At 42.2% G+C, this 11,281-nt stretch overlaps 1 protein-coding gene across 1 annotated transcript in view; it reads right to left on the minus strand.

Annotated features, from left to right (window-relative positions):
• The window catches only part of SETD3 (SET domain containing 3), a 76,902-nt gene extending 72,170 nt beyond the window's left edge, over positions 1–4,732 (minus strand). Inside the window, exon 1 of the mRNA XM_019552490.1 lies at positions 4,662–4,732. The gene's annotated coding sequence lies outside the window, so the exon portion shown is untranslated. The remainder of the gene's footprint in view (positions 1–4,661) is intronic.
• Positions 4,733–11,281: the final 6,549 nt, after the last annotated feature.

The raw sequence follows: 11,281 nt of genomic DNA on the forward strand, positions 1-11,281 counted from the left end.
TCTTAGTGTCATCAGCAGATTTGAACAGGGTCCTTTTTACCCCCTCGTCCAAGTCACTGATGAAGATGTTGAACAGCGCAGGCCCGAGGACAGAGCCCTGTGGAACCCCACTGCCCACATCCCTTCAGGCTGAAAATGACCCATCCACCACCACTCTCTGGGTGCGGCCCTCCAGCCAGTTGGCAACCTATTTGACTGTGTGGGTGTCGACACCACAGTCCCCCAGTTTCTTAATGAGAACAGGGTAAGAGAGAGTGTCGAAGGCCTTCTGAAAGTCCAGGAAGACTATGTCCACTGCTACCCCTGCATGTAATGATTTGGTGATCTGATCACAGAAAGCCACCAGGTTGGTCCGATAGGACCTGCCACTGATGAACCTGTGTTGGTTGCCCCGAAGCATGAAGTCCCCTGCTGGCCCCTCATGGAAGTATGCCAGCATAATTTTCTCAAACAGCTTGCCTAGGATCAAAGTAAGACTAACTGGCCTATAGTTTCCCAGGCCTCCTTCTTCCCCTTTTTGAAGATGGGAACCACGCTGGCCCTCTTCCAGCCCTCTGGCACCACACCAGAGCACCACGAGTGCTCGTAAAGCCGTGCCAGGGGTCCTGCAATGACCTCAGCCAATTCCTTTAGTACTCTAGGGTGGAGATCGTCCAGACTGGCTGACTTGAATACGTCCGGTCCCTCCAGAAGCTCCCTAACTAGTTCCTCACTAACCCTTGGCCCAGGTGTGCCTCCGCTGGGGCCTGGGGGGAGCTCAGCAGGTGGGCTGTTCTTAAGCAGTTCTCACACTGCTCACAAGTGTTCACCTCCTTATGGGCCCCTTTTGTCTAATTAGCTTCCTCATTTTGTTATGATCTCCCTTTTAAAGTTAAATGTTACTGTGGTAGATTTTCTTATCTCCCCTCCTACATGGATATCAAACCCAACTGCACTGTGGTCACCACTGTAGAGTGGCTCAGCAACACTTACCATCTGCACCGAATCCTGCACGCTCCTATGACTACTTAGAACATAGTCTTATGATCTTTAGCTACATATACATGGAAAAAGTGATGGCAACACAGTAAGTTTAAAGTTTTACGGCCCACTGTGAACAGGCAGAAGACAGACTGACATAATATTCAAATATCGGTATCATTCTCAAGATAGGATTTTAAAGTATCAGGTCATCTTTCAACGTAAAACAGCATCTCCCAAGAACTACAGAAATATTCTGCAGAAAGGACACACTGACACCAGAGATGAATAAGCTTGGTAATAAGCAGCCCAGCTACATTTCCAAATATAGCCTATCAGATATGCTGGGGGGAAGGAAGCATCCAAAACAGTAGATATGATAGGTTTAAAAGATCTTCCCCTCCTTTAATACTGCTGGCAAAGAGATGTGTTGTTTTGTCAGACTTTGAACTTTGATTCTAGTAACACACAAAGAGCATTCCCTTAATGAACTGTAAAAAGCTCTCTTCCACTTAATAGTTTTAAGAAGTGAACAAAAGATTCCTACAAAAATTTCACCCCAAAAGCACTTAGTTTGGCAATTTCCTGTTAGAACAGAATATTTAAAATAACTCGTATTTTTCATAGGTCTAATGCTACGTGGTTTTATAGATTTTTTGTCTGTCTCAACATTACAGTCCTATACAAGTATATCACCAAGTTGAGATTGTCAGACTCTAAAATATGGACTTTAAGACCATGCTTTAGGGAAAACAGACTACTACTATACAAGTTCCAGTCATTTCATAGGAAAAAAAGGTATTCCTGCAAACTTTATTCACTTAAGTCAAAGTTCATTACAGTATTGCTAGAGTAAAACTGTAATTAAGCACAAAAGAAAAAAGTTAAACATAAGGCACTATTATCAGATAATGCCCTGTAGTTTACCAGTAAATACATAAAAAGCGGCAATGTAAGTGTTAAGAGAAACAGCCTACACTTACAACCCCTGCCATTAAAGAGATCTACTCCATCACTAAAACTAAACAACTCCACAGCAAAAAGAGCTCTGTTTAGTATGCGCTGGCATTCATTTTAAGTAAATAAAGCCATCAAGACTTAAGTTGTGGACACAGATTATATTTCTAGCAGGAGAAATGCTGCTCCCCTCTTAGAAACTGCAAGCATACAGGTACCAGGAATATGCATGGTTTCTCACAGCAGAAACCTCGTGGATCCACAAGATAAGTCTTCCACTTTTGATGAGGAAGATCTCACTTGCACAAGAGGTTCTAATGCCAGAATGAATGCCTGTAGTCATGAGGAATCGCATGGCAGGGAAACACTCTCTCTGCCTTCCCCTGACACAGGTGGGGATCCACATCTGGGCAAAGTGCAGGGGGCAGCTGTTGCTCAACTCCTTCTGATTCTTGGTCTGGAGAAGGTGTGGGGAGCATTCTTCCACTGCTGGAATTCTTGAAAGAGTACAGGTCTTTGTTCTGGCAAGGGAAACTCTTGCCGAGGCAAGATCTACCTCATCAAAAGTGGAGAATTTTTTGGAAAGAGCAAGGAACTTTTCTCAGTTGCTCAACTTCTGATCACGGGAGAAGTTAAGATGCTGCTGCCCCACTTCACCTTACTAGAGCAGGGGCTGAGAGGCATTTCCCCTAAGAGAGAAGCCCAACCCTGGTTTGCTTGCAGGAGATGGGGTGGCTGCAGGCTAGAATGTTTGTATGCTCCCCCACTCTTGGATTTCTAGAGCTGCAAATTTCCCAGGCATCCAAGGGTAGGCAATTTAGCTCATCGCCTTCTAAATAACTTCCTTCCCCTGAGAAAGTAATGGAACATATTATTTGCTGTCATTACATTGCTCAGTTTGCTTATTATGTTACACCTCTCACCCCATCTCTTCCATCAGACTAAGTTCTTTGGGCCAGAGCCCATCTACATCTACTGTAGAGTATCTGTACAGTGCTTAGCACAATGGAGCCCAGCTCTGTTCTTGACTGACCCTTATCCACCACAACACTTATAAGCATGCCTACAAAAATACCAGGACTGACAAAAATATGCATCTTCCATGAACATATCACCCTTATTGATTAATTCACTAACTTCTATATGCTGTGTAATGTGTCAGTTGTTCACAATATCGTCTATATTGTTTCTCATTTCAGGCACTTCCCCTCCCATATCTTTGCTATTCCAGTGTCAGGAAAGGTGACTTCTGTTCCTTCATTTCTCCTGTGGCTGCTAATCTGCACCAACTGGAGAGGTGAGCTCAAAAGGCTGCACCCCCTGATTGCTCTTTTGCAGGCTGCCCCCCCACCCCCACCCCTTCTTCCAGAGCCTTGGTCACACTGAAGGAAGACTGTGGTCAAAGCCTCATTTCCTTTGACTCTTTCCTTCCTTTTCCGCCCCCCCACTTTTCCCACACAGCTAAACAGCTCTCCCTGGAATAGGACCCCCCCCACCCCCCAAAAAAAAATCAATGTAAGCAGTGATCACCTAGATCCCCGTTCTCCCTTATTCTCCCTATTTCTTTAGGGAAGCCAAAACATGGAGAAGGGAATTGGTGCCCAACCCTGTTAACTCCCTGAAGGCCATGTCCAGACAAACGCAGCTGTTTGTTTCCTTGGGGTCAAGCAGCAGCAGCACGCCTTATGCTGTTACCATTTGTGCCTGAGGAACACCCATGCCACACATGCTCTGGCGTGTGCTCTGCCGTGTAGCAGGTTACCCCAGTGGGGTAGAGGGGCTGGAGCTAGCAACCTAGCTGGCCCCAGCAGCCTTACCTAGGATCCTGGGGGTCTCCTGAGGCTGTAGCCATGGTGCTCCTGCAATTGGTTCCGACTGGCCAGGCTCCTGTTTTGGGCAGCGCACACTGCTGCCACATGCCACTTTTTTTTGGTATGGGTTTTTCTGACCTTGGGGTCTCCTGGGGTCAAACTCCACGCCCCTTCCCGCCCCCGGTTAAAAGATAGCAGCACAGGGAACAACTGCATGTATGGTTTGTGGTGCTGCAGACGGGTCTGCAGAACCACATACTGTACAGCCATGCTCATCTGGACACAGCCAAAGTGGACAGCCCATCCTGCTACATTCACCTTTATGTCTTCAAGTTTGATCTTTTTCACCTGTGTCTGTTCCCTGAAGGTGTACCTAAAGAACTTATTTGTTCAGATGATTTCTGAAAATCCCATTAAAAAACTATTTAAAAGTGTCACAGTCAAGTAGAAGGCAACATTTATTTCCCTAAGGCTGAAAAATGCAGAGCAGCTTTGTACATCCAAGAAACACATTCTATCCTTCCTCAGAACTTATTTCCAATACAAGAAGAATTTTTTTTAAATATAGTTTTAAAAACTGGGAGAGTTCAGTTAACTACCATATTTTCTCACATACCACATGCCCCAAATAGAACACATTTTGTTTTCAGAAAGCAGAATGTAGAAAAAAAGATTTTTCCATGGTAACAGAGGAATGACAGAGGAAGTCCTCCTGAAAACAGAGTGTCCAGGAAGTGCAGCATCCCAGAAGGCAGCAGGAACATTGTGCTGCAGCAGGACATCAACAAGGCTAGGCTCCAGACCCTTGCAAGGGCAGCAACAAGATTATTATTTATTTATTGAAAATAGTTCTTTATGTAAGTTCATATAAATAAAAGTGTTGCTTCCAAACTACAAGCCTCATCGAGACACTGCATGCAGCAGCTCACTCACCCTCAGCCAACTCAGTGGCTCTTCAGGCAAAAGGTACTGCCTCACTAGTGTGTCCAAGAGGGTTAACAATGAACTCCGCCCCTGTGAAAGGGGAAACAGCAGCTATTTTAGCACACTGCCTGCTTACTTTTTTCCCCCCCTATTTCTGCTTCCATTCCAGGAAAGGTAAAAACAAGACCTCCCTCACTTAAGACCTGCATACCAATTGTGGAGAGCTGATGGGACCAGCCGGGGGGGAGGAGGGGAGAAGAGTTATGCCATATGCAAATAAATGCTGTAAATTCCAAGTTTCAAGAACAATGATGCAACAGAATAAGTCACCGTGGATGCAAGCATGTATGTTCAAAGGAGAAATATATTTCTAGAAAAAAGTCTTCAGAAGAAATTCAATTACATACAAATTACTAAGGTAATGGCAATTCCAGCATCTTTTTACAATGCAACACACCATTCTCACCAAATTCAACCATAAAGTTAGTTATCCAAACAAATAGTTAAATTCTGAAAGAGTTACAATTTAACTCTAGTCTACTAACTAACTACCTGAAGGGGAAAAAAGATTATAAGAACAGTTTCACTGTAACACACACTCCTAAAAATGATCAGAATAATAATCATAGAAAGAAGGACTCGAAGGGTTAGATCATCAACTCCGGTCCCCTGCCATGGGCAGGAGGTAACTGGGCTCAAACGAGCTCAACAAGGTGCTCGTCTAGCTTTCCCTTGAACACCGAAAGGGATCACACCTCTGCTGGAAGTGTTCCAGATTCTAGTTACTTGTATGGAAAACATTTTTCCTTATGTCTAGGTGAAACTTTCGTTGACTAGCTTGTGCTCATTGGTCCTCACCCCCCCAGAAAACATCTATTAGATACTAACAAAAATTCTCTGAGTATATCATATGAACAATGTTTACATGTAAAGTATAATTAAAAATGCTATGTATTAAAAGATCAGAGCATAGCTCTGCATACACTGTACACCTTCCATCAATGTATGCCTTTCCTTTTTATTAAGCAAGTTTTGAGCTCCCTGGAGTTGAACTGAGGTGACACCACCCATTCATAGCCCCTAAACACTTTTTATAATTTCCTAGTCCACACACACAACAGCTACTCCCCTAAACACTTTAAAACTTATGAGGTAAAAAAAAATACGTTTCAAGTTCAAAATGTCCCACACAGCTATTTTTTTTATATTTAAAATATTGTATCAGATTATCTAGATGGAAATATCCCACCCTGAGTCTGCATAAAATTTCTTATGCATTTTATGAAGATAAGGTATTAGGACAATGCAGATAATTTAGTATTCCAGTTCTCACTCTTCTGCAGTTGCCAGCCCACACACACTAATTCCTGCAAGAGGTAAATGCCCATGAAAAAAGTATTTTTGATGAGGGGGTAGGGGAAGTGTTCCCACACATGTGAATGTGCTCTATTTTAAAGATTGAGTGATAATCTTTACCTAAAAATAGGAAGACAAGTCTGTCGTAAACCTGTATACTTGTAGGGCCCAAAACTCACTTCATACCAAAAAATATGGAAAACAAGACAAACACTAAGATTAAAGTAAATGGAATTTGATAGCTCCATACTAAAAAAGTAAAAGCAAACACCTGAGTTTTCCCTTCACTTTCACTATTTGACCTTAGATCCAAGTGAAAATGGCTAATATTAAATATGCTTGATAACGTGTATAATACTAATTCACGTAGACTTACATGGCATGCACTTTTCTAACTGACTAACACCACTAACTCTTAAAGGGTAGCACGGCCCTAGTGTGGATATCAGTTTTCCTCCAACTATGTGTATCTGTAAAGGAATAAGCTGTTAATAATGAGCGTTAGTAGAAAAGCTATGCCCACAGGTGTGCGCTTCTAAAACAGTGGTTTATAGCCCATTTAACCATAAGGATTTAAGCAGACTGCACGGTATCTGCATTTATTCAATGGAAAGAAACTGCATGGTGCACATCAGGTTGCCACTTAAGATGCATCACAGCTGCAAAGTACTGTATAGTGGATGTGATGTTTACCATTCACAGCCTATGCATTTGCTACATTTTTTTTAAAAACAGTTATCAACAAAAGTGCAACAAGAATGAAACCATTAAGTAATATTTTTGTTTGGGTAATTTAGTCAAAAAACTTCAAAGCAGACATAGCATCTGGTCTTCAGTGAGGTCCTCCTTTTACCAAACTTACAGCTGGGCTGCAGACTGAGACACAAGATAGTCACATGATCTCCTTGTTCTTCAATCAGCCCAGCTGTAAAATACATTAGGACTGTTTGCAGATATATTGCTTTTTTGTTCTGTACTGGAAGAAGGAGAAATATGACAACTGCAAATGTCTTTTTCCTCCAAACCAAAGAATACCAGCAACCCCTTCAACATAAATGAACACTAAAGGGATGTATGCGTATCTTAGAGAAAGGGTCCAAAACTGCCTCTCTCATTCAATTTAAAACTCTCCAATACACTATGCTAAGACCTAACCTTCCAACAAGGAAAAAAAAATCAGGAGCTATGTAAATGGTTATGCAAAGCAAGAGCACCCAGTTTACTGTGCTATGTATCCATCTATGCTTCTCTTTAAACAAAAAACCCTATGTACCACATGCTTCCGAAAGTCCATGTGCTAAAATATAAACTATTGTAAAAAGGTAACAGTTCTGACTCCACACATAAACCAAGTCATCTCATATTGATAACCTTAGAAACTGAAGTCTCTCTATAATATCCACAAAGCAAGCACTGGCACAGACACTAGACCTGCTTCTACACCAGTGATTCTCAACCATAGTGTCACAGCACCCTGAGATGCTCTGTGCGCCGCCATTCAACAGTGCCACACTATGGTAGTACTGCTGGGTGTGCAAACATAATTCACAAGATAAACCCAGAAATTTCAAATAGGAATCCACAGTATTTTAAAATGTCTTCCCTATTGTGGTTTTTCTGAGGTTTTGCAACAGAAAAATTGCTCTATCATTTTTCTGTAGTCAAAATGAGTGAAAAGTAGGAGGTGGTATCTTATTTTTTGAGGGGTGCTTCCAGCTGGATGAAGGGTGCTTTGAGTTCTAAAAGGTTGGGAACCACTGTCCTACACTGACAACTTTAGGTCCTATAATTCACCACTGCATTAATTTCTATAACATTAATACTGGCATTAGCTGTGTCACAGCAAAGACCAGTACATTTTTTAACCATTTCACCCATATCTGTCAGAATACAGTTACATAATAATAGTAAGAGTAGTATCTATGCTACTTCCTCCTTATTACTGACAAGTATAGGGCTCCAAGGATTAAAAGCTCTAAGGTTTATTATAGTAAGACAATCTTTGTTACACTGCCATGGAGTAAACATCTGTTTTAACAGAAACTGAACTAGAGCTTCTGGTTTCTCCTGTAAAGGCTTTTCCACAAAGTTTCCAAACAAAGCAACAATTCAGGCCCACTGTGGTAGTTAGCTGTAGGAGATGTACATCAGTCTACTAGAAATTGGATCTAGATGCACGTTCTTGTTTCACACAGGCTGTCTATTACACCAGGTCTGTTCGACTTGTGAGTGGCTGGAGGCCACATGCCGTGCAGGACAAATGCCTTTCCTCATCCCCCACTTCGGGCCACATGCAATACAGGCTTCCTCCCTACTGGCTGTATGGTGTCCCGCCACCCCTGGATCACCAGCCTAGGTCCCCCAATTCTCTGGACCATGGGACAAGGCAGAAAAAGCTGGAGGATGGGGCAGGAGCCCAGAGACTAGCAGCAGGATACTGCTAGCATGGGCAGCAGTGGGGGCATGCATGTAGGGAGTGGTGCCTGAACCAGGAGCCACAGTTGAGCCCCTCAGGGACCCTGTATGGCCTGCAGGCTACAAGTTGCACAGCCCTGCATTAGATGTTAACTTTTTCTCACTACTAACCTAGAGGCATAAATACTTTTTATCCATTAAGGATCGCGAGCCATCAAATCCCCTTTATACTAATTTTTAAAGAGTGCCCCAAAATAAAATTACATATTTCAGTATTTTGTGTGAATAGCATGAAGAACGAAAAAGGGTATTATGCTATGTTTCACTACCTTTTCCTCTGTTTTATAGGTCCTGAATTACATTTCCTCTGTATCTTGATGGCCCTTTCTTGACAAAATATCAACAATTACAGAATGGTGGAGACTGGGCATGACTAAGAGTAAGTTCACTCTCTAACAGCACAGAGATTTTTTAAAGTTCTCTTTTGAATTGTGTTATGTTCAACAGAGTATAAATAATGCAAAACTGAGCAATAAACACACCCCCCAATTAACTGGGATGTCTCCAAGGAACAGATTTAAAGCTAAAGATGCTTAACACTGAAGACTACTATTTAACTAGGACAATAATTCCTCCTAAGTGGGATGTCCTCAAGCAACTTAATGGCAATTGAGTCCATGTATGTGTCCATGCACTGAGACACTTGTGTTGGTTCTGCTTAGTTTTATCTTCATACCTTCTAATCCATCCATGTTTGCAACGCATTAGCTTTTGCAAACTGAATAACCTATTTTTAAAGTGATCTGAATTCATTTGAGGATGAGGTAGTACAGAAATAGGTTCCCATGGCTGCAGCCATGCTTCAATGCTGGAAAACCTCCAATTTATGTCCCATACTGTTACCCAGGTGTCACCTCCCTATTTAAATGCAGATTCACTGCCAGGAGTACCACATTTATGATGACATATCCCAAGACTCATACCTTCTTGAACAAAATAGTCTTGCATCATGTATTGACAAAGCTGGGCAAAGGTCAAGGATATCCTTGTGATCTTGCTGGAGAAGAAAATCCAGTCTTGCCTTAACAGCAGCCATTGTAATATGATAGTATACAAGCACAGAGCAAAGGAAGCAATGCAAATGAGTCACTGGGGACATTTCTCAAAAGTATCATAAAGTAAAGGTGCTCCAACAGAATTATCAAAAACCAAGGACAGAAAACAGCTAGCCATGCTGTATCCATCCTTATTTTGAGAAGCAGGATTGAATTAGTCCTGGGGAGAACACTGTTAAAGAAACTTGGTCCTCAAGCAAAACCAGGACTCTGATGAGATTTCCCTTGAGAGCCAGGCTCCCTTCTCCACACAACAGCCTGAGGACAATGGATAGCTACCAACACCAAAATGGACATCCAGAATGGTAATACATAGTCCTGGCAGAAATGCATACTATGCTAAATAAAAACCATATACATGATTTTAACAAGCCTCTGCTTGGATGCCTGACAGATGTTGCTGGGCACTTTTCCAAGTGTGCAGTTATTATGCCCCTTTCTCTTCCTAGACACCATTTATTTCAGTTCTGCAACAATTACCATATTATTCCAATTCAAATTCAAACTTGTATCTTAAGCTTCATTTTGACAAAAATGAGATTTTCCCCTGCATTTAATCGATAACTACAAATAAAAAGTCATTCCCTTTACTAAATTCCACAGAAGCAGCAAGTAACCAAGGAGAGGACCCAAAGGTTTAAAATGCACAAAACACACTAAAATAAAAGCTACATTAAACAAACTTCTGATTTGGTATTTTTATTGCATGCATAAAAAGGCCAAAAGTACAAGTCAAAACATGTTGGGACCCAACTACAGGTCAGCTATGACCTGTTGAGTGCAATTTTTATGCTTTTCTTGGAGGGGGAAAAGAGAGACACTAAAAAAATCAAAATAACACAGTATTTTCTCTAACATTTTAATATCCTACAGCTGTTATACTGTACTAGCACCTATCCACCCCTCCACCTAGCCTCCTTCCTCTTCCAGCTCCTTCTCAGTTGATCACTGCAGCCCTTCCACCCCACTCCCTACCCCCCAATCCCTATTCAAGCTTGTTGCACTGCAATGGCTTTAAATTGGAAAACTTTTAATGCAGATAAATTTATTGAAATAAGGCGATATAAAAAAAGTTCTTTGCTTCACAGTTTGAGCAATGAATTGAGTTTTCAGGTATTCATGAGATAAAATTTGCCAAGACATCAACACAAAAATTATAAGGCACTCTTAGCTGTAAACAAGCTCTTGGCAATTGTAGTCCTTCAGGTCATAACAGTTACTGCAGAACTCTATTTTGCATTGCACTTTTCTACATCTGCAGGCATTACAAAACCAACATTAAAGCAAAGTAGCTTTGAATTCTGACAAACACTATAAAGCAGGGGGGTCAAAGTCATCAGGCCTTGTAGGCGAGATGAGTGGCGTGGGGCCAGTCTGCCGGTTTCACGAGTGGCATAGGGTCAGTCTGGTACCCACTCTGCATGCAGTACACCCAGAACTGGCCTCCAGGTACCACAGTGTATAGGTCCAGTGTAAGACCGATGGGCAGCACCATGGACCTGCTGCTGGGGCACTGCAGACCATAGCTTTGACATCCCCACTGTAAAGCAAAGCAGCTTTCACAGGACTTCCTGTGTATTTAATGCCCTTCCAGTCCTGCAACACTTCTGGAAGTTCCAGTTTGGGGAGCACCACCATGGTATATCCTACTAAGTTGCTCAATTCCTTTCTGAGCAGGCCCCTTTTCTGCACCTTCATGCCTCAGTACGGGATCTTTGTCCAACATGAAAGATGGTTGCAGAG

This window comes from Crocodylus porosus, unplaced genomic scaffold (assembly GCF_001723895.1).
Source record: "Crocodylus porosus isolate Cpor-Errol unplaced genomic scaffold, CroPor_comp1, whole genome shotgun sequence".
Taxonomy (NCBI): Eukaryota; Metazoa; Chordata; order Crocodylia; family Crocodylidae; genus Crocodylus; species Crocodylus porosus.